This window comes from Equus quagga, unplaced genomic scaffold (genome assembly GCF_021613505.1).
Source record: "Equus quagga isolate Etosha38 unplaced genomic scaffold, UCLA_HA_Equagga_1.0 208638_RagTag, whole genome shotgun sequence".
Classification (NCBI taxonomy): Eukaryota; Metazoa; Chordata; class Mammalia; order Perissodactyla; family Equidae; genus Equus; species Equus quagga.
The window spans coordinates 6,862-25,460 of record NW_025799058.1 but is presented as its reverse complement, the minus strand read 5'-3'; the positions used below and the strand labels follow the sequence as shown (position 1 = coordinate 25,460).

General features: G+C 45.5%; 1 long non-coding RNA gene across 1 annotated transcript; it reads left to right on the top strand.

Moving 5' to 3' along the window:
- Positions 1-1,123: 1,123 nt before the first annotated feature.
- On the top strand, positions 1,124-12,141 carry LOC124233645 (uncharacterized). The gene is made up of 4 exons (XR_006887112.1): positions 1,124-1,436; positions 1,611-1,669; positions 9,661-9,738; positions 12,004-12,141. It is a non-coding gene; the product is annotated as an uncharacterized LOC124233645 (long non-coding RNA).
- The last annotated feature ends 6,458 nt before the right edge of the window (positions 12,142-18,599 follow it).

Here is an 18,599-nt window from a genome sequence, read left to right as displayed (position 1 = left end):
GTGGATGCTGGCCAGTGCAGGCCCAGCTCTTGTGTACCCAGTGACTAGGGAATGCTCCCCCACCATCACAAGATGGCGCCATCCCCCCTCCTGGTCCGTTCCTCCAGGCCCAGGCCCTGGTGTGCAGAGGGGACAAAGTGGGTACCTTCCTGGAGCCCCAGCTGCTGTGGGCACTCCTCTGCAGAGTCTGCCCTCTGGGAGAAGTCCACAACCCTGGTCATGCGGTGGAACATGGTCCTCCTGACAGGGCTGGACTGGGCACAAGTAGGATGAGGTGTGAGGAGCGAGGCCTGCCTTGGTCACAGCTTCCACCTTCCTACTGCCCTCCACCCACAGTGGCCGCTCAGGAGCTGCCCCTCCTACTTCTTTGCCTCTGCCTCCTTGAGGGTCAACCACTAGTCAGAATCCTCACAGGAGCCTCAACTGCCACCTGAGAAGCCTGCAGTCTCCCAGAGCCCCTGTGTGTGCCCTAGCACATGCAGCTGCCCCCCCCCCCCCCCCGCCTCCGGCCTGCCAATGGGGATGCAGCGTGTGTAATGATGGTCAATGGTACGTGTTGGGTGGGCGGCTGGGATGTCTCAGCCCCTCTCACCAATGGTGAGGGAGGAAACATGGTGGCCACCTGGAAACCACTTCCAGTAGAGGCTCTTATATGCTCCTTGTGGAGTAGAGTGGGGATCCCCAGGATGACCAAGTTTCAGGCCTGGAAGCTGGGGCAAAAACCTGACTTGAGGCCAGAGGCTAGACTAGACTCTGCTTTCTGGGGTTGCAGCCCCCACACATCCCTGACTCAGGCGTCTTTTTCCTCTCCCCGTTTCCTTCTTCCCCGCTCAGAGACTTCAGTGGTCAGCTCGGAGCCAGGGCTTTTGTGCAGTGCTAGATGCTACCGCAGATATTGTGGAAAAGCCAAGCTGTCACATACACTGTGGCCTCAAAACAGAGTCTGGGCCAGATCTGTCTGGAAGCTCAGGCCTATTGTGACTTTATATTAAAGCATTCCTTGTAGTCCCGAGTTAAGTATGACTCATCTGAACAGTGTCAAAGTCTAAGATTTCAACACCATGGGACTTCAGTGGTGGGGCAGAGGAAGTGAGAGCTAGAGTAGCAGGAAATGTGCTCAGAGAGGTAACAGGGAGCCAGGCCGTGCAGGGCCTCGTAGGCCACTAGAAATTCTTTGGCTTTTGCTGTACGTGAGATCTGAGGTCCCCGAAGGCTTGGCTTCTTAGAGGAGTGACAAGTTCTGAATTGCGTGTTGCTAGGAGCCCTGTGGCTGCTTGGTGGTGAGGAGGCTGGAGTTGGCCTCGGGGTGAAGCAGAGAGACCAGCTAAGAGGGCGCTGCCCAGAAATCCTGGTGACAGATGGTGGGCCCTGTGGGTGAAGCCTGTGTGCCCTTGTTGTCCTGCAGAGGGAACAATCAGGACGAGGAGGAGAACCAGGTGAGAGCAGTGCTGGGGCACTGAGGGAGGTCCACAGGGAGTGGGGGGCGCGGGGGCCCAGCGCAGTGGGCTGGAAGTGCTCCCGGGCTCAGGCCATCGCTGGCCGTTGTGAGTGCATCGGGGCAGCAATAGGTCACGACGGGAGTGTAGAGACCACGGCCTGTCCTTTCTCAGGTGTCAGCGTGAAGAAAATGAGAGCGCTGGGGAGAACGAAGGCAGGCTGTTTCCTTCAGGTATGTATTAGTAATCGCTGACAACTGTGGAGTGTGCACTCTGTGCTGGGGACTGTGCTGAGCACTTCACGTTCTGTACACGAGGAATCTGAGGCCAAAGGAGGTGGAGAACTCGCCTGAGTGCCCTAAGCCAAGGAGAGGCAGCAGTGGGATGTGGGCCTGAGCAGCCTGGCTCCTTCTTCGCTGCCCAGAAGCACAGGGTGGCGCTCAGTGGACAGAGCCTTGTGACCTGCTGTGTGGAGACACCCATCTTTCTGCTCCTTCCTCCCTTCACTCCAGAAACACTCCCAGAAAGAGGTATAGATCCTGGAGAGAGGCATTGCTTGATAGATCAGGAGGAATTCTGGGATGTGTGTGTGTGGCTGCAGGAGCTAGCTTTTCCTGGGCTTCTGCTCCTTGTAAGCTGAGATTCTCTACATTTACCTCTCACTCCAATGTTTGGGTCAGTGGTTTGCCTTGTGACATCATTTCTGTAATGTTTTTGTAAAGCATTGTTGATTTTTAGTTTGTTCATCTTTTTCTTGTTATGAGGATGAGAGTAATGACTTTCAAGCACCTTACTTGCTGGGGAGGAAACCTGGTTTTATGTTTGTGTAGGAGAATGTGCTGGTTTTTAGGAGATATATACTGAAAAACTTAGGAATAAAGTGTCATGAGATGGGAAAATGGCTTTGAAATGTTCAGCACAATGTTCACGGCAATATGTTAATGATTGTTGAGTCTAGATGGTGAATATTTGGGTGTTCATGGTACTATTTGTTCAATTTCTCTGTATATTTGAGGTTTTACATATCATTTTGAATTTTAAAATTGAGAGGAAAATAGGAATCTAATCAGTGCAGGAGCATGGAAGTTACTATTTCCCTAAGGGAAATTGTCAGCCTAGTGAGGTTTGACATCCTTGTCTGACAAGGCGAAAGCATCCAGAGCCATACAACATGGGGATTCCAGCCCTACCAGCAATAGTCTGGGCCTCTGGGTTGTTACAGCCTAATGGTTTGTAAGAACAGGAAGTAGACTTAATCTTGGGTGGAATTATAGCTGAGTTTCAAAGGCCCTGGGTCGTGTAGTGGACCTCAAGTTTTGAACTTGGTTTTCTTAGATCCTATGTAGTAATGACCCCAGGCATCTGGCAGAAGCAAAAGAAAATTCTCTCTGGAGGAAAGTGGTTGCATTCTAGGTCTCAAATTATTCTTATAAATATATTTTTAAACACAATGGACAGCAAGAGTACAAGGATAAGTAGACACAGAAAGAAACAAGACTCTGTGAATGCAAACCAGCCAAAACAGAATCACTTTGCCCAGTTTGAGAGGCACTTGCCAACAGGTTTTGTTTTAGTCCATTCAGGCTGTTCTAACAGAATATCATATAGTGGGTGGCTTATAAACAACACAAATTTATTTCTCATAGTTCTAGAGGCTGGGAAGTCCAAGATCAAGATGCCAGCACATTCAGTGTCTGGTGAGAGCCCACTTCCTGGTTCATACACAGAGGTCTTCTTGCTGTGTCTTCACTTGACAGAAGAGGAGAATTCTGGTCTCTTAAGCTCCCTATAAAGGCACTAATCTCGTTCATGAGGGCTCCACCCTCATGACCAAGTCACCTCCCAAAGGCCCCCACCTCCTAATACCAGCACATTAGGGGTTAGGATTTCAACATATGATTTTGAGGAGGACACAAACATTCTGTCCATAACAAGTTTGTTTTGTTTACTCTGTGGAGGACTTTTGCCACTGACTTTCTAGTTTCCTATTGTGGTCTGCTGCTCCACAGCAAGTAGTTTGCATAATCAGAGAAGGAATTACTTTGATGATTAAAGGCTGCTAAAACTGCAGATTTTTTTCTTTTTTGGAAGAAGATTAGCCCTGAGCTAACTACCGCCAGTCCTCCTCTTTTTGCTGAGGAAGCCTGGCCCTGAGCTAACATCCGTGCCCATCTTCCTCTACTTTACATGTGGGATGCCTACCACAGCATGGCGTGCCAACTGGTGCCATGTCTGCACCCGGGATCCGAACCCCGGGCCGCTCAGAAGCAGAACGTGCGCACTTAACCGCTGCGCCACCGGGTCGGCCCCAAAAATGCAGATTTTAAGTGGGTAAACATCAGGTGTATCTGAGCGGGTCATATTCCAGACCTAGCGAAATCCACTATTAAACAAATTATAAAGAAGGCAGAGGAGAAAAAGACATTAGGTAATAAACTTTGAATTGCATATTAATTATATGTTGATCATACATAATATTTACGACACCTAGAAAGCATCTCCAAAAGGCTTATGCTGTAATCACTGAATAGTACTGATTTTCTTAGTGCTTCCATCTGCAAGAAACATATCTCCAATACAAAATAAGATAAGCCTGTTTTAAAATTTTAAGTTATAGTTTAAGAAATATTATACTTACCAAAGGAACATTAATTTTTCCCTTTGTGTTAAATATGAAAAGATTTAGTCTTTTACCTAAAAAGAATTAATTTTATCAAAATGATTAATTCCAACCTTCATTTTAAAAGAAATATATGAGCCAACTAAGAGTGTAAAAAATCTAAATAATAAATGGTCAAGAAATTCTCTAAAGAACTGTTTTAATGAAATACATGTTTAATTAACATTTCGCTTTTTTTGAGCTTTCCAGGGTAGAAAAAGGAACAACAGTATGGAGACTAGCTGAGTTGGGAATTTAAAGCAGACAATGAGAACAATTATTGGATTTTAGAAATTGCATTGTGAATATAAAATTTTATCAACCCTTTGCTCTCGCCCTTTTAGGTATATTGAAAAAATGCTAAATAGAAAGAAGGAGGAAGCTTCAAAAGGCCTTTCAAATTTTTAATTGAGTATGAAAAAACATATCAATAAGAACTCTGCACTCAGTTTATTCTGTGACAATTCATTTCTGCTTCATGGAGATTTCTGACCAAATAGAGGAACTCTGTCTTTTGGGATTTCTTTTGGACTATAATCTAGTTTCGTTATTTCTTGTTGAAATTTATAAATGTGGGGTTTTTGTGCTATTTTGTATCCAATGGTTAATGATAATGTCCTGTTATATTATATATGGTTATACCAAAATGTTACTGGAAGATAAATCATGACAAGATTTTAAAAAATCAATTAAGAAATGAGAGGAGGAAAACATATTAGATGAAGATGACAAAAAGATAGAATGATTCTATAACAAGTAACTTATTCCAGGAAAGGTACAAGACCCATATGTGACAAGGGAGACAGAATTCTATTCACTTATTTCTACATTCATTTAACCAGTTTTTCTAGAGATCCAATCCCAAGTCAGGCGCTGTGATAAGTGCCTTACAACTCAGTGAAGCAAAAGCAAACATGGGTCCTGCTCTCCTGCAGCTGGCAGTCAATAGGAGTGCAAAGTTATTGACCACACGTTGATTCCAATGGGTGTAGAATTGCATACCCTGATACTTCTGCTTCCAACAAACTTGGAGTAACAGAGACTGGAGTTAATCTTTTCCATAAAACAATAAAAAATCCAGGTACAATATATAAAGTAATTATTTTCAGATATTTGTTAGACAGTATAGAACAGTGCGCCCTAACAGAGGGGAAACAAATAAGGTGAACCCCAGTTTGCCACATATTACTGGCATGAGAGGATTTCCAAACTGCAGTGTCAAGACGGGCAACCAAGTAGAGCCCAGTATTTCCTTTGAGGTGAGGAGACGGACCTGGGAGTCTAGGGAGGACGAAGAGACTAGAATACGTAGGGCAGAGCACTGGAGAGGAGACGGCTACATGGAGAGGCAGAGCTTTGACGATGTGCCGAGGGTTCCTGTTGAGTTTTCAGTTGAGCACTGAGTAGGACGTGCATGTGAGACAGTTAAGTGTGGTTGGTAAAATAACCACCCAAAAGGAACAGTAGTAACGATCCACAGGTCTCACACTGGCAGGAGGTGTTATTAGGGCTTCCAAGGGGAGTCCTGGGGGCTGGTTCAGCTGAGAAAGAGGGTGTGGGAAGGCCCCTGGAAGGGAATGAAGGCTAGTGTTTCAGGGGGACTTCCACACTCTACTGAATCCTCAGCTCTATGCTCCAGTGTCCTTCACTGAATCCCAGTAGCAAACCTGATCCCTATTTCTCAGTCACTGGATGCTCAAAGGAGTGCAGTTTGTGTTGAGCCAAGAGAAAATCCTGGGGTATTTGGAAAACTGCTTACCAGGCACCCTGGTAGGCCCTGTTCTAGAGATTTTATTATGAACCTGCCGGAGACTTGTGTCTTCCTACAAGGCCGTGGTCTGTATGTGAGGAAGGATTCAGGCTCACATTCCACCAACAAGCAGTGGAGTGAACCTGAGAAAGTATACTGCTTGCTGACTCCAGAATTGCTGAAGTGCATTATGATAGCAAATGCGCAGTTTGAATTCAGGGCCATCTAATATCCAACCTTTGACCACAGTTCACTTACCAATGGTCATACAGCTCCAAGGTCACACAGACAAGATTGAAACCCAGACAGAAGTCACCAGAAAATTTTTGTCTGCAGGAAAATGAAACCCTATTCATGATTTGGTATTGGCTAACCTGAGAACTCCAGGCTCAGTTCCTGCTGCCATCAGCCAGTCATTTAGGTTGACTCACACCTAGTATTCAGTCTCTGAAACTTTTTTTTTGGTGAGGAAGATTGTCCCTGAGCTAACATTCCTCTATTTTGTATGTGGGACGCCACCAAAGCATGGCTTGATGAGCGATGTATATGTCTGCCCCCAGGATCCAAACCCATATACCCTGTGCTGCCAAAGTGGAGTGCACAAACTTAATCACTATGCCATCGGGCCAGCCCCTGAAACTTTTGCAATGGTTCCGCTTTCCATTACACAGCTGCCAGAGTCAATCTGTTCAGGCGAGTTTGGGGGAAGACCAGCAGGAGGGTTCACGAGAGCTGTAGGAGGTCCTTTCCTAAGGCTGCCCTGGCATACTAGGGGCTTTGGGTCTACGCAATGGCTCATGTCTGGGAATTGTGAGTGAGAATAATCCCAGGGCAAGGTACACTTATGTCCTTGTACAGTTAACTTATAATTTGCACCTGGCTATATTGGGCTGGCAGGGAAACATGGGACCAGTAGCGTTAGGTCCCTGTCGAGATACAGTGGGTTAGCACTTCCATATATTATTTTGGAGTGGGGATTCAACCCATAATACCTGTTTTAATTTATATAGGGCTGTATTAACTATTTTGTGTGGGATGGAAGGTCCAAGGGGTGCCATTTTGTAAAGCCAATTGTGCCAAAGACTTAATTTTAATGTGTGATTCATTGAATCGGAACATCCATGCCCATTATAGCATATTTTAGGCTAATGGGCATTTGACTATGGGGGAATTTATACAAGGCAACAGTTCTGACAGTGAGGCACATATGTTTGTCCTCTTATTTCATGTTTAGTAACTCTCTCCTAAGTGTATAATAGGTATCTTTTTAAATTTTAATGAAGATCCTGAGGTATAAGTGTATTTGTTCCCTAAGCCCAGTACTGATTAAGGCCATGAAAGTTTGCCGGTTGGTGGATTTAAACAGAAGCCAAAGTTAATTCAGAACCCGTGTTGTAGAAGAGAGAAAGCCGATTAGCATAATCTATTCAGCTTGTTGTATAAGCTCTTTTAGTAAATTTTGGATTTCCAGTTGGGTAAAACTGTGAACCTCTTGTTTGGTTTTTGTCCCCCTCATCCAGGTTTTTGTTTTTCCAGGAGTTACTGGATATACTTTCAGGCTGCTCTCTATGCTGCTCAACCCAAAATCTGGTTTAGATACCAAGACTGACAATGCCATACGTGCACTGAGGCAGTATTAACAGGACTATTACTCACATACTGAGGCTTTCTGAGGAGAGCAGGGCAGTCTCCCCAGGTTGGTCGGAAAATGGCTTGAGAGAACTGGGAAAGGAGATTGGCTTTGGGGCTTTATTGTGTGTAGGAGATGGAGCTGGGGTGAGGGATTTTACTTCGACTGGGTGGGGCTGGCATGGTTTGAACTTCTGGCCTGCATCAAAGGCAGGAAGCTTTCTTATCAGCTTACCCACATGTAGGGAAGAAGGAAGAGGGGTAGCAGGGCTTGAAATCTGTCAGCAAACATCAAAACTGGAGTAAAGCACTTTATTATAGACTTTGCCTTGACAAATTATGGGTAGGAACAATTGTAACCTTCAGTTTACAGATAAAGAAATGTGGCTAAGATAAATCAATACACACGGCCCACATACTCACAGCTTGTGTCAGCACTGGGGTTTGGACACACATTTACTTTGTGTCAGTGCTTGTGTTACTAACCCAACAGGGTAAACTGGGAAAATGTGCTCTAACAACAAGTTGATTTCCAAAGTAAGAGAGCAGAATGTTTTTATTATGTCAGGATCCTTATAAATTAATGATAAATGTCATACCAGTTATATGCAGTATATAATTACCCTTTAAATTTCAGGGTGTTGCTGCTGGTATAGTCACTCTTGCTCCAATTGGACATGAAACTCACCTTTACATCAGTGCCCCGTGCTGCATTAATAGAAATGTATTTTCTTGCCTGAGGACACACACATACCTCTCTGCCACCAACAACACTGTGGGCAGAGGCTGCAGGTCAGTGTGTCTGTAGACTATGCAATCTCATGGTTTTGTCCCTGCTTAGGGTAACGACTCCCTGAGCACCACCAGTATCACTAGCAGCAGCACCTCGAGCCCAGATGCCCAGACTGGCGCCCATCTGGGTCACAGGCAGACCTCGGGATCCCCAGTCCCTGTGAGAACTGGAATTGAGCTCAGGCATGGCTGCAAGGGTAGTTGTCCTACTTCTCTGGGCATATGGAGCAGGCTGAATAATTCAGCTAAAGTTCTCAAGACCAGATTCTGGCAGAACTTCCAGGGACACAAATGGAACATCCTCTTTTGAGTGAACACAAGTAATTGCACAGCCGAGGGCCTGACCATCAGCCATGGTGTGGAGACCAGCTTGAGACTCAGGAGCCCTGCCCCTTCTGATACTGTGAGGATCACGAGCTTTGCCTTAGCCCAAGACCTCTTCTTTGGAAATGGGACGGAGAGGAGGGAGCTGTGCCACTGGGGAGGTGAACTCCGAAGGGATTGAATATGTATCCAACTGAGACTGCTGAAACCAGAGAGGTTGGCTGAGATGACCACAATGATGAATGCTAAGGTCATCTGAGCACTACCTGCCTGCTAGACGCTGTTCTGAGTGCTTTAGCAGTATCTTCTCATTTAATCCTCACAAACTCCTAAGGGAAGGAAGTATTGTTGTCATCCCCACTTTACAAAGGGGGAACCTTTGGATCAGGGAGGTTAAAAGACTTGCCCAGGGTCACACAGAACTGAGAGTGGAAATCAAACCACCTGTCTCTTGAGCCTGTGTTCCTAACCACTTCTGCATGTTATGTATTTTTACCACTTTGGACAAATGACAGTTCTCACCCTCCCATTACCCAGCAGGGTTGGAGTTCATTAGTTCAATTAGTTTGCTGATGGCAGATAAAGATGCCACATTATCTTGGTTTATCAGGATGTTTTCTCTCCCATCCTACTGAGCAGACACTGTTCCTGCAGGAGCAGCAACTGACCTGGAAGGGAAGGCAACGAGGGAAAGGAAAAGTTCCATCTCTCCTCCTCCCACTCTTTCCCTGAGTCCCAGGGCCTGATTGGTTAAGCACCAAGAGAAGTGATGACAACTCACAATGTCGTTCAGAACCTAGTAATCACATCCCTTCACAGGATCCGAGCATGGCCACAACCATGTGGGTTACTCCATGTTCAGAGCTGAATACGGTGAGTGAGAGGTGCTGGAAGAGGGGGCACATACTACCTATGTTTGGGTACCATCTCCACAGCTGTTCCCTGGATAGGATACTCAGCTAGCTTGGCCTCAGAGCTCTTCCTTGGCTCGAGCAAAATCCCTCCACTCCAACTTCTCCTGTGGGAGGAGTTACCAAAATGTCCTCACAGTGTTTTCTGTGTTTCAACAGGTCCACTGGGCGACGGACAGTGATTGTGGCCTCAAGATCCAATCACTCAGAGAGAGGTGCGAGGGAACTCAGCTCCCGGTAGGAGTTTCTGCTCTTTCCCCATCTCTGCATCCAGCCTTGGCCACAGTTCTGAGATTACTACATTTATAATACACAGTACACATAAACGGGGTGTTTAATTGTAGAAATTTCTGCTGAGTGGTCGTACTTCTCATGCCGTATTACCTTGCGAGTCTCTGATATGGAACAACTATAGAGTTAACATTGAAGTGTGACCCGTGTGTGTATTGTCTAGAGGTAGGACATGGATTCTGACGGGATGTCAGAGGGATAATGGCGAGGACAGGGCTTTGTGTGCTTTATGGAGCTGTTCCCCTGAGGAACTAAAATGACTGTTATGAGGAGATGTGACTTGGCCCCGCGCTGGCTGCCCCCTCAGTCCCACATAACCACTGAGGAAATTGAGGCACAGGTGCCTGTAAGAGGGACCCAGGCCACACGCCCTTCCTTGGATGGCAGGGAAGGCTCAGTCACCCAGGTTTCCTCCCATCCCATAGAGAACCATGGAAAGACACTGAGATATGTGTTCAGTGTTCAACCAAATGGAAGGACGAAGATTTTTTCCTTGCCTTCCACAAGGATCAAGAGGAGGCATCCTGAAGGGGTGGGGGCTGGGGCGCTGAAGCCAGACAAATTGGGTTCATATCCAGGTTCTGCCACATACCAGCTATGTGACCTGGGGCCAGTTACATACTTTTCCTGTGCCTCAGTTCCCTGTCCTGGATAAGTGGGCGTGGCAGTGGCCCCAACAAGCTGTTAGAGGTCCACTGAGCTGCAGGATGTAAAGTTCTTGGGGAAGTGCCTGGAGGCAGAACCCCTGAGCAGAGGTCTGGTATTGCTGGTGGTGTTACTTTGTTGTTACTATATGTACTCCTGGGAAGAAGGGGAGGCCTAGGGAGCCTAAGAGACTGGAGAAGAGGTGTCATCACCTCCTCTTTCCCTCCCGAATGAGAACCTCTTACAGTCACAGACAGGGCAGAGACCCTGCCCTGGCTACGTCTGCTCTCTTGCTTGGAACTCCACTTATAGGCTGGTTCACTTTTCGTTTGTTTGGGGCTTTGGGTACCTTTCTTCTGAGCTCCCTTCCCTGGAGGACAGAGGCTGTGCCTGGGTCAACCTGCCTTGGTGTTTGTACCTCTCTGTGTTTCAAATCTATGCTTCTGAGGAATCTTGGTTTATTGAGAGAATTTGACAGAATTGACTTACACATATTTTTACATTCTTGTTTTAGAAAATAGAAGTAAGAATTACATTTATAGAGATCAACTGATAATCCCCCTTCCTTTGCTAGACTCCACCATCTTACACCCCTACACCAGAAGAGATGCCTTAGCAGTTTTTGTAAAGTTTTCCGATCTTATTCTTTGCATTTACTTTTATCGCTATGGATGACTCTGTGAAGAAAGACAAATGGGATGATAAGATACATACTGGTTTCAAGTTTCTTTCTTCAGTTACCATTTCTTAGAGGTCATTTCCATGTCAGTACATAGAGAACCCCTTCATCTCTTTCAATAGCTGCATTTTATGTCATATTATTCATATATTTGTAATTCATTTAAATAAGGAAATTGGAAAAAATGCCTTTTTCTTCTTAAGTGAATGTCTCTTTAGAATAACCAAGTCAATCACCGAAATATTTTACAAAAAAGTAAGATTGGACACAAGTGAAACATACAAAAGAAGATATTATATACTTCTTTAAGAATAAAATGTGAAATAATAGAAATAATAAATTTAGTTCACACTGTCCACAAAACAGTTGTGAATTTCTTTTTTAAAAATAGAGGGAAAAATGCATGAAACCTTTTTATGAGTTTCCTGTTTTGACACTAAAAATACCAATTCATCCTGGATAGGAAAATTAATTATTGTAATCTTATGAATGCTTCCCAAAATAAATCTCCGAATTCAGGCATGAACCTTAACAGGATTTTGCCATGAAGTAAAATGAGCTGATTATTCAATAAAACAGAGGAGAACATATGTAAGAGTAGCCATGATAGTGACATTGCCCTCCAACGTAGGAAAATCTAAACTATCGATTTAGCAATTAAAATAGGAGTGGAAAATACATTAATGGAACAGAGCAGAGATTCTCAACACAGACTCATGCAAATAACAGAATGAAAGAAATGATAAAGTTGGCATTTCAAGTCCACTGATGTGCAAAAGCAACCTCTTATATCAATGCTGGAAACAGATGTGATTATGTTGGGGAGGTAGCAGGGGGAAGAGTGGCCTGGATACACTGGATTAAGTGAGGTTCATCTTCTTTTTCAGGCTTTTTCAGTTGTGCCCTCTTCCTGAATCCATCTGTGGTGTCAACCAGTCATGGATGCAGGAGACTCTGAACTTAAGCCCAGCAGCACCACACCAAGCATCAGGAAGAAGACAGATGAATACCTAAAACCCACCGTGGTTTCCAAAAACGTGGTGAGCTTTTTACTCGGTAGGCAGCTGGGAAGGCACAGAAGTGATGTGGATCTGTCAAAGTGGCTGTGGATGCTGACAAGAGACATGCCAGGGTGGAGGTGGCCTTTGCCAAAAAATCATGTGACTTACCTGCTTATGCCTGCCAATAATTTTGGAAAATGCAAAAAAAGAAATGTTTAAAATAAACTTCTGCCTTATCTCAGCTGTTAAAATAAAAGCTGTGTATTCAGTCCTTTTTGTCTGATGTGTTTTTATGGCCATACATCTTTCCTGGGCTGCCCTGGAGAGGGGAGCCCATTCCTTCTGACATTCTGTGCAAGAGCTCTCAGACTCTGGGAGCTGGTGAGATCACACCTCATATCAGATTTCTTCCACCTTAGTCTGAAGAACAGGAAGGGGATAGTTATGAAGTATTAGGTCGCTCCAAGATGCCAGACTCCTCTCCCTAGTCGCTTTGGAGAGACCTACACTGTGTTCCCCTCTAAAATCTAGTCGCTTCCCCTGGTGAGGAGACATTGAGAACAGACCCTGAGTGGGTGGGAGGTTTAAGATGCCTGCCTTTTTATTATTCTGATGCTCATGAGAGTGTCATTTAGAAACTGCAGCACTGTGTCTTGGCTATTCTATTTAATATTAAATAATCAGAGCACAAAGCATTTTATTTTTTTCTTTTTCTTTTTTTTATGAGGAAGATTCGCCCTGAGCTAACATCTGTTGCCAATCTTCCTCTTTTTGCTTGAGGAAGGTTGTTGTTGAGCTAACGTCTGTGCCGATATTCCTCTATATCATGTGGGATCCTGCCACAGCACGGTTTGATGAGTGCTGCTAAGACTGCACCCGAGTTCTGAACCTGCAAACCCCAGACCACGGAAGTGGAGCATGCAAGCTTAACCACTACTCGACCAGGTCAGCCCCAAGGCATTTTAATGCGGGAACATCATACCTTCAGGGCCTTCTAAAGGGAATCTCTTCTCACTGTCCCCAAACAAGTGGAATCCCCAGGGCCCCTTATTTGAGCCACGTGAAATAAACCAGTTCAGGTCACAGCTGACTGAAGAGAAGTCATCTGTCTGAAGCGAAGCCAGCCCTTCTCCACAAGACTTGTGCGAGGGCGCCCACAAAGAAGGCTCCCCAAAGGCATGTGCTGGGAAAGTCAGGTCTCACTGGGAGAAACTGGAAATGGGAACTGTAGGAAATGGGGCATTCAGAAGTGAGGGCTAAGCTGAGAGGAGGACAGGGAGAGCTAAGGGGAAAGGGGATGTGAGAAAGCCTAGATGATGAGTAAGCTTACATGTGATCAAGGGGGAAAAGTTCAAACCATCACATACTCCAAGCACGACCCTTATTTGTTCTGTACAGGGAGATCCAAAGGGAAACTCCAGGTGCATTTCTATCCCTGCTCCTCCCTTCTCCATCCTCTGTGTCCTCACAGCTTGTAGAGCATTTCTACAACACCCTTCCTGTCTCTCCTCCTCCAGCCATGTCTCAGGGGCTGTTGTTCTCTCTCCCCTTAGCCCAATGTCTCCTAGCTCTTTATTATGCACAACAATTGACATAATTATGCAGAACACTTTTCACCCTCCTCCCTGTTCCTGTCCCCTTGGCTGTGCACACTCTGCTGTGTCATTGTCAAATATAGCCGCTAGTCTCTTCTTAGTGGCTCAGGTGTGGCCGTGGGATGGAGAGGAGGGTCTTCACACCCCTGTGTGGGTGACTATAACCTACTGCTCATGAGCAAACAGAGGCTGTGAGCTGAGGAAAGGGAATACCTGAGGCTGGAGACCAGAAGGTAGGGCAAGAAGGAGACACACCAGGAAGCAGAGACCGATCATAGCCAACCTCCTACAGTCCGCTGGCATCCAACAGAAGACGTAACATGTAGACCATAAAGCTTCACGTACCAACATGGGTAAAGCTCACAATCAACATAGTGAGTGAAAAAAGAAGCAGCAGGGAGGAATGTAGCCAAGGGTAACTGAAACGTGCCAAGTAGTCTTCAACGTGGACGTATGTAGTAAAGATGCCTCAAGGAGCGCAGCAGGATGTTCAGGTGGAGTTCTCACTCATCTCAGACTTGGCTGACCCCCCAGAACAATTGGCTACGACTACCCCCCATCTCACAGGGGTCCCTGACCATCCAGGGAGGACTGGGAAGGAAGGCAATCACACACACTCATGTGAGTTCTGGCCACCCACCCACAGGAGGGCGTGGACTAACACGGGAGAGTCTGGGTGGGTTGAAGGCCATGGAGGCTCTTCACAGAGGCTCGGTGGTGAGCTGAGCTTACAGGAGGAAAATGCCCTTCACCTATTAGAGGGCTGAGGTCTCAAAGTGTCAACTTGGAGGGTGTGATTTGTCTCTTTCGCAGTCAGAATCGCATGTAAGAAATTCAAATGGGGAGAGGCTAACTGGGGAGGGGGTGGGGGGAGAGAGAGAGAAATTTGGCTATGGTTCTCCTAAGGGGACTTTTCTCAAAAGGTATGATTGGAGACTGGATTTGGCCTTAACAGAGTGAAATTCTTGGTGCACGTGTACCTCAGGGACCAGAGGCTGTGGAGAGGGCCTCACACCGTGTCCACAAAATACTCTCTCCTTCCACTCTTTAATTTCTGCCTCCTGCCTCTTGTTGGCCAAATCTACATGCTATCCAGAGGACAAGGAAGCCCAACATCCCCTACTCAGTCCAAATCCTCTTCACTACTAGCTTCTTTTGCCAACTTCCATAACTAGTCAACAAATCCCCTCATTCCCACTGCCTCAAGGGCCCTTGGATTTTTTATTTCTCAGCCTGAGGAAAAAACAAGTGTCTGAGGTAATCACTTTATCGTGTTTAAGGAATACAAGGGAAGAATGGCTGGAACAGAATGAGGGAATGGGGTTCAGAGTTTGGGAGGATATGTGCTGGAAATGATGAAGCCTTTTAGTCCTCTTGGATAGAATGTGGGGGTGATGTTCTGAGTATTTGGGAGAAGGTTGAACCTGTGTTTCACCTGCTCTCATATGATCCAGAAAGTCCAGTCCACATCCAAGTCCTGAGCACCCACACACATATGCTCCTGCATGTAATTGTGAAATATAGACATGCATACATCACACATATGCACAGCTCAATGATATATCACAAAGAAAATCCTGAAACTATCATCCAGACAAAGAAATGCAACTTTCCAGCAAACTCAAAACCCTACATCTGGCCCCAGTTATTCACAATATTCTTCCTCCCTCTCAAATTTGCTATTTGTTTGTTTTCCCACCTAAGCTTGCATCCCTAAATACTACAGAGATGCTCTGCTTGTTGAGAAAACAAAACATTTTTGTTATTGTGACATATGATACTCTGAAAAAAGCTCAAAGAGAAATGGAATGAAATCCCACCCAAGAAAGAACACTGGCACCAGCTGGGCTCCTTCCCATCTATTCCTCCCTTCCTCCTACCCAGTGATAACTAACTGCCATCCTGGCTTCAGACACCAGAGTTTTACCAGTTTTTAAGCTTTATTTAAATGAAGTGATACAGATATTTTCCTTTTGGTCTGCTTTCTTTACTCAACATCATGTTTGTGAGAGTCATTCACATTGTTGCATGAAGTTTGGTTGATTTGATTTTTGTTGCTGTATAGGATTTTTTTGTACAAATAGAGCACCATGGATTTATCCATCCTGATGCTGATGCTCATTTGGGTGTTTCCAGTGTTGCATTTTACAAATAATGCAGCTATAAAACTCCCTGTAGGGGCTGGCCCCGTGGCCGAGTGGTTAAGTTCACGTGCTCTGCTGTAGGTGGCCCAGTGTTTCATTGGTTTGAATCCTGGGCACGGACATGGCACTGCTCATCAAACCATGCTGAGGCGGTGTCCCACATGCCACAACTAGAAGGACCCACAATGAAGAATGTACAACTATGTACCAGGGGGCTTTGGGGAGAAAAAGGAAAAAATAAAATCTTTCAAAATCCCTGTAGCACGTGTTCTGGTGAAAGTATATATGTATTCCTGTTGGGTATATACCTAGTCATGGAATTGCAGATCAAGTTGGCAGGTCTTCTAGACCTATGTGTGACAATACGAAAGTAGTCAACAGTCTAGACAGGAGGGCTCGGAGGAAAATGTGTTCTTCCAAGTCCCAGTGGTTTAACTCACACTGGATGTCTCTGTCATTGGTAGCTATCCCACTAGTGAATTCCCACTTCGGTCAGTTTTGTTTATTAAAAGGCTTTGACTAAATGTTATGTTTCTGACAAACATTCACCTCTGTTGAACATTAAAAGTGCCTTTAGAAACAGTGAGGGTGATGCTCAGATAGGACATGGCTGAAGCACACACACAACGTATAACACACAGATGCACACAATGCATAACACACAGATGAACAAGGATTACACAAAATATCTTCCTGCGGGCATCCTACACTGTCTGATAGTTCATAATTAAATTCAGGCCTTTGGGTTGAGCACATACTCTACTAAAGGGGTGTGATTGCTGTGTTTCACACTCAATCACATGCCAATGTCATTAGATGATTAGAGACTTCCTCTAATTAGATAGCTGGGAACAACTCGCAAAAGTTCTTGCCCTGGGACACAATGCTAGTAAGTTGCAGGGGCACAATTGCAACCCAAGTGTATGTGATCTATAGCCTGTGGGCTCTTAACCTCACAGCACTCTAGAATGGCGTGAAATTTATTTGTATGTGAGGGAAGGTAAACAGATATTCATCAGGGGGATATTGAAAATGGAGATTATTAGGAAAAATTAACTTTATTCTTGCCATAAAAACTGAAACACTTTTCACATTTTGCTTTATTTTCATCTAGTCTTTCCTTTGCAGATTTATATATGTATAAACTTATATATATGCATACTGTGTATGAAATTTATTTTCATTTCTTTTTCTAACCTTATAAGCATTACACTATGTTAATATTATGTAACCTGAATTTTTTCATTTCTTTTGAAGATGTGTGCTCTTTCTGATTATAAAACTGGTGACTTTTATACTGAAAAGAGCTTGTAATTTCATAAAGACATAAAGTAGACAATTAAAAATGAACACTAATGTCACTCATCCAGAGTGAACCACTTCGATTTTTATTTTTGTTTGCTTTTTACTTTTAAAAAACATTTATAAACATTTTTATATGTTCCCTTCCAGTCAGTTTTCTATACACATGTATACATTTTTTCCTATTACAAAACAGGGATCATACGAAAATTCTCAATTGTACCTTTTTTATGCTGAAGACAGTCTTGAAGAAGCCCACCTGTAGGTAGCAGGAGATGGAGAAGGGTTTGTTAGAGAGTAAGCAGAGGCCATGAGAGGTAAATATTGGGGACAGTAAGTGCGGAAAGAATTTCAAGAAGTCACCAAATGCTTCTGAGAGGTCAGATGTGATGGAGAAGTAAGCAGCAGTGGCATTTAATAATGAGATGTTCATTTGCGTCATTTGAGTGCAGGCCAGTACAATGAGGGGATCAGATCCAGGCTCCGAGGGTTAAGGAGTCCGGGACAGTGAGGAAGGAGAGGGAGCAAGGACGGGGTGCGTTTCCCATCCGTTTGGTTGGGGAGTGTAAGGAGAGAGGAAGGACTGTGCCATTTAGAGGATTTTTCGAGGTTGAGAATCTCTGAGAGGTGAAGGATCGACTGCTGAGTGAGAGAGTGATTGATGTTCAGGAAGGAGGATCATTGATGCAAGACTCAGAGCAAGTGGGACGCAGAGAGATCAAGGGCAGGCACACGGAGCAGAGGGAGCAAGCAGTTATTCGGGTGGGGACTGGGAGCGTTTGGGGAAAGGTGTGCCCAACGGAGCTGTTCCTCCCAGAGAGAATGTTCCTTCCCCTTCCTGCTATCTGCTTCCTTACGTCTCTCAGGTTCTGCATAAGACAGGTGGGCTCAGAATCATCACTGAGGTCTGGGGCAGTGTGGACTCAGCAGCTGAGGCAGCCTGAAGTCACTGTCCACCTGGAGAGCTGGGTCAGAAGATGGAGGCAGAGACAAATATCCCGTGTCTCTGTTTAGCCTTATTTCAGGTCAGTGGGTATGATTTTACCTGAGGCATTTGCTTTGAGTCTTTACCAAACACTGTGGAATCGCATTACCACTGATCTAGACATTCTCAGACATCACCGGAAGTTCCTGTCCGCGGAGGCGGGCCCAGGGCAGGGGCAGGCGCGGCCATGGGCGGTACCTGGAGCCTGCGCGGGCTCCGCCCACAAGCCGGTGGCTGCTAGTGCGCAGGCGCCAGATGGAGTGCACGCATGGGACAGGGAGGACGCAGAGGCGGGCCTAATGCCCCTCGAGGAGGCGGGGTCACAGACTGAGGGGCGGGGCCGGAACCAGAGGGGCGGGGCCGAGGTCCCAAGGCTAGTCTTGGGCGAAAGTCAGGGACCAAGGGAGGAGCCCAGGACGCCTGGCTCTATATGTTGAGGGTGGAGCCCGTTTCCGG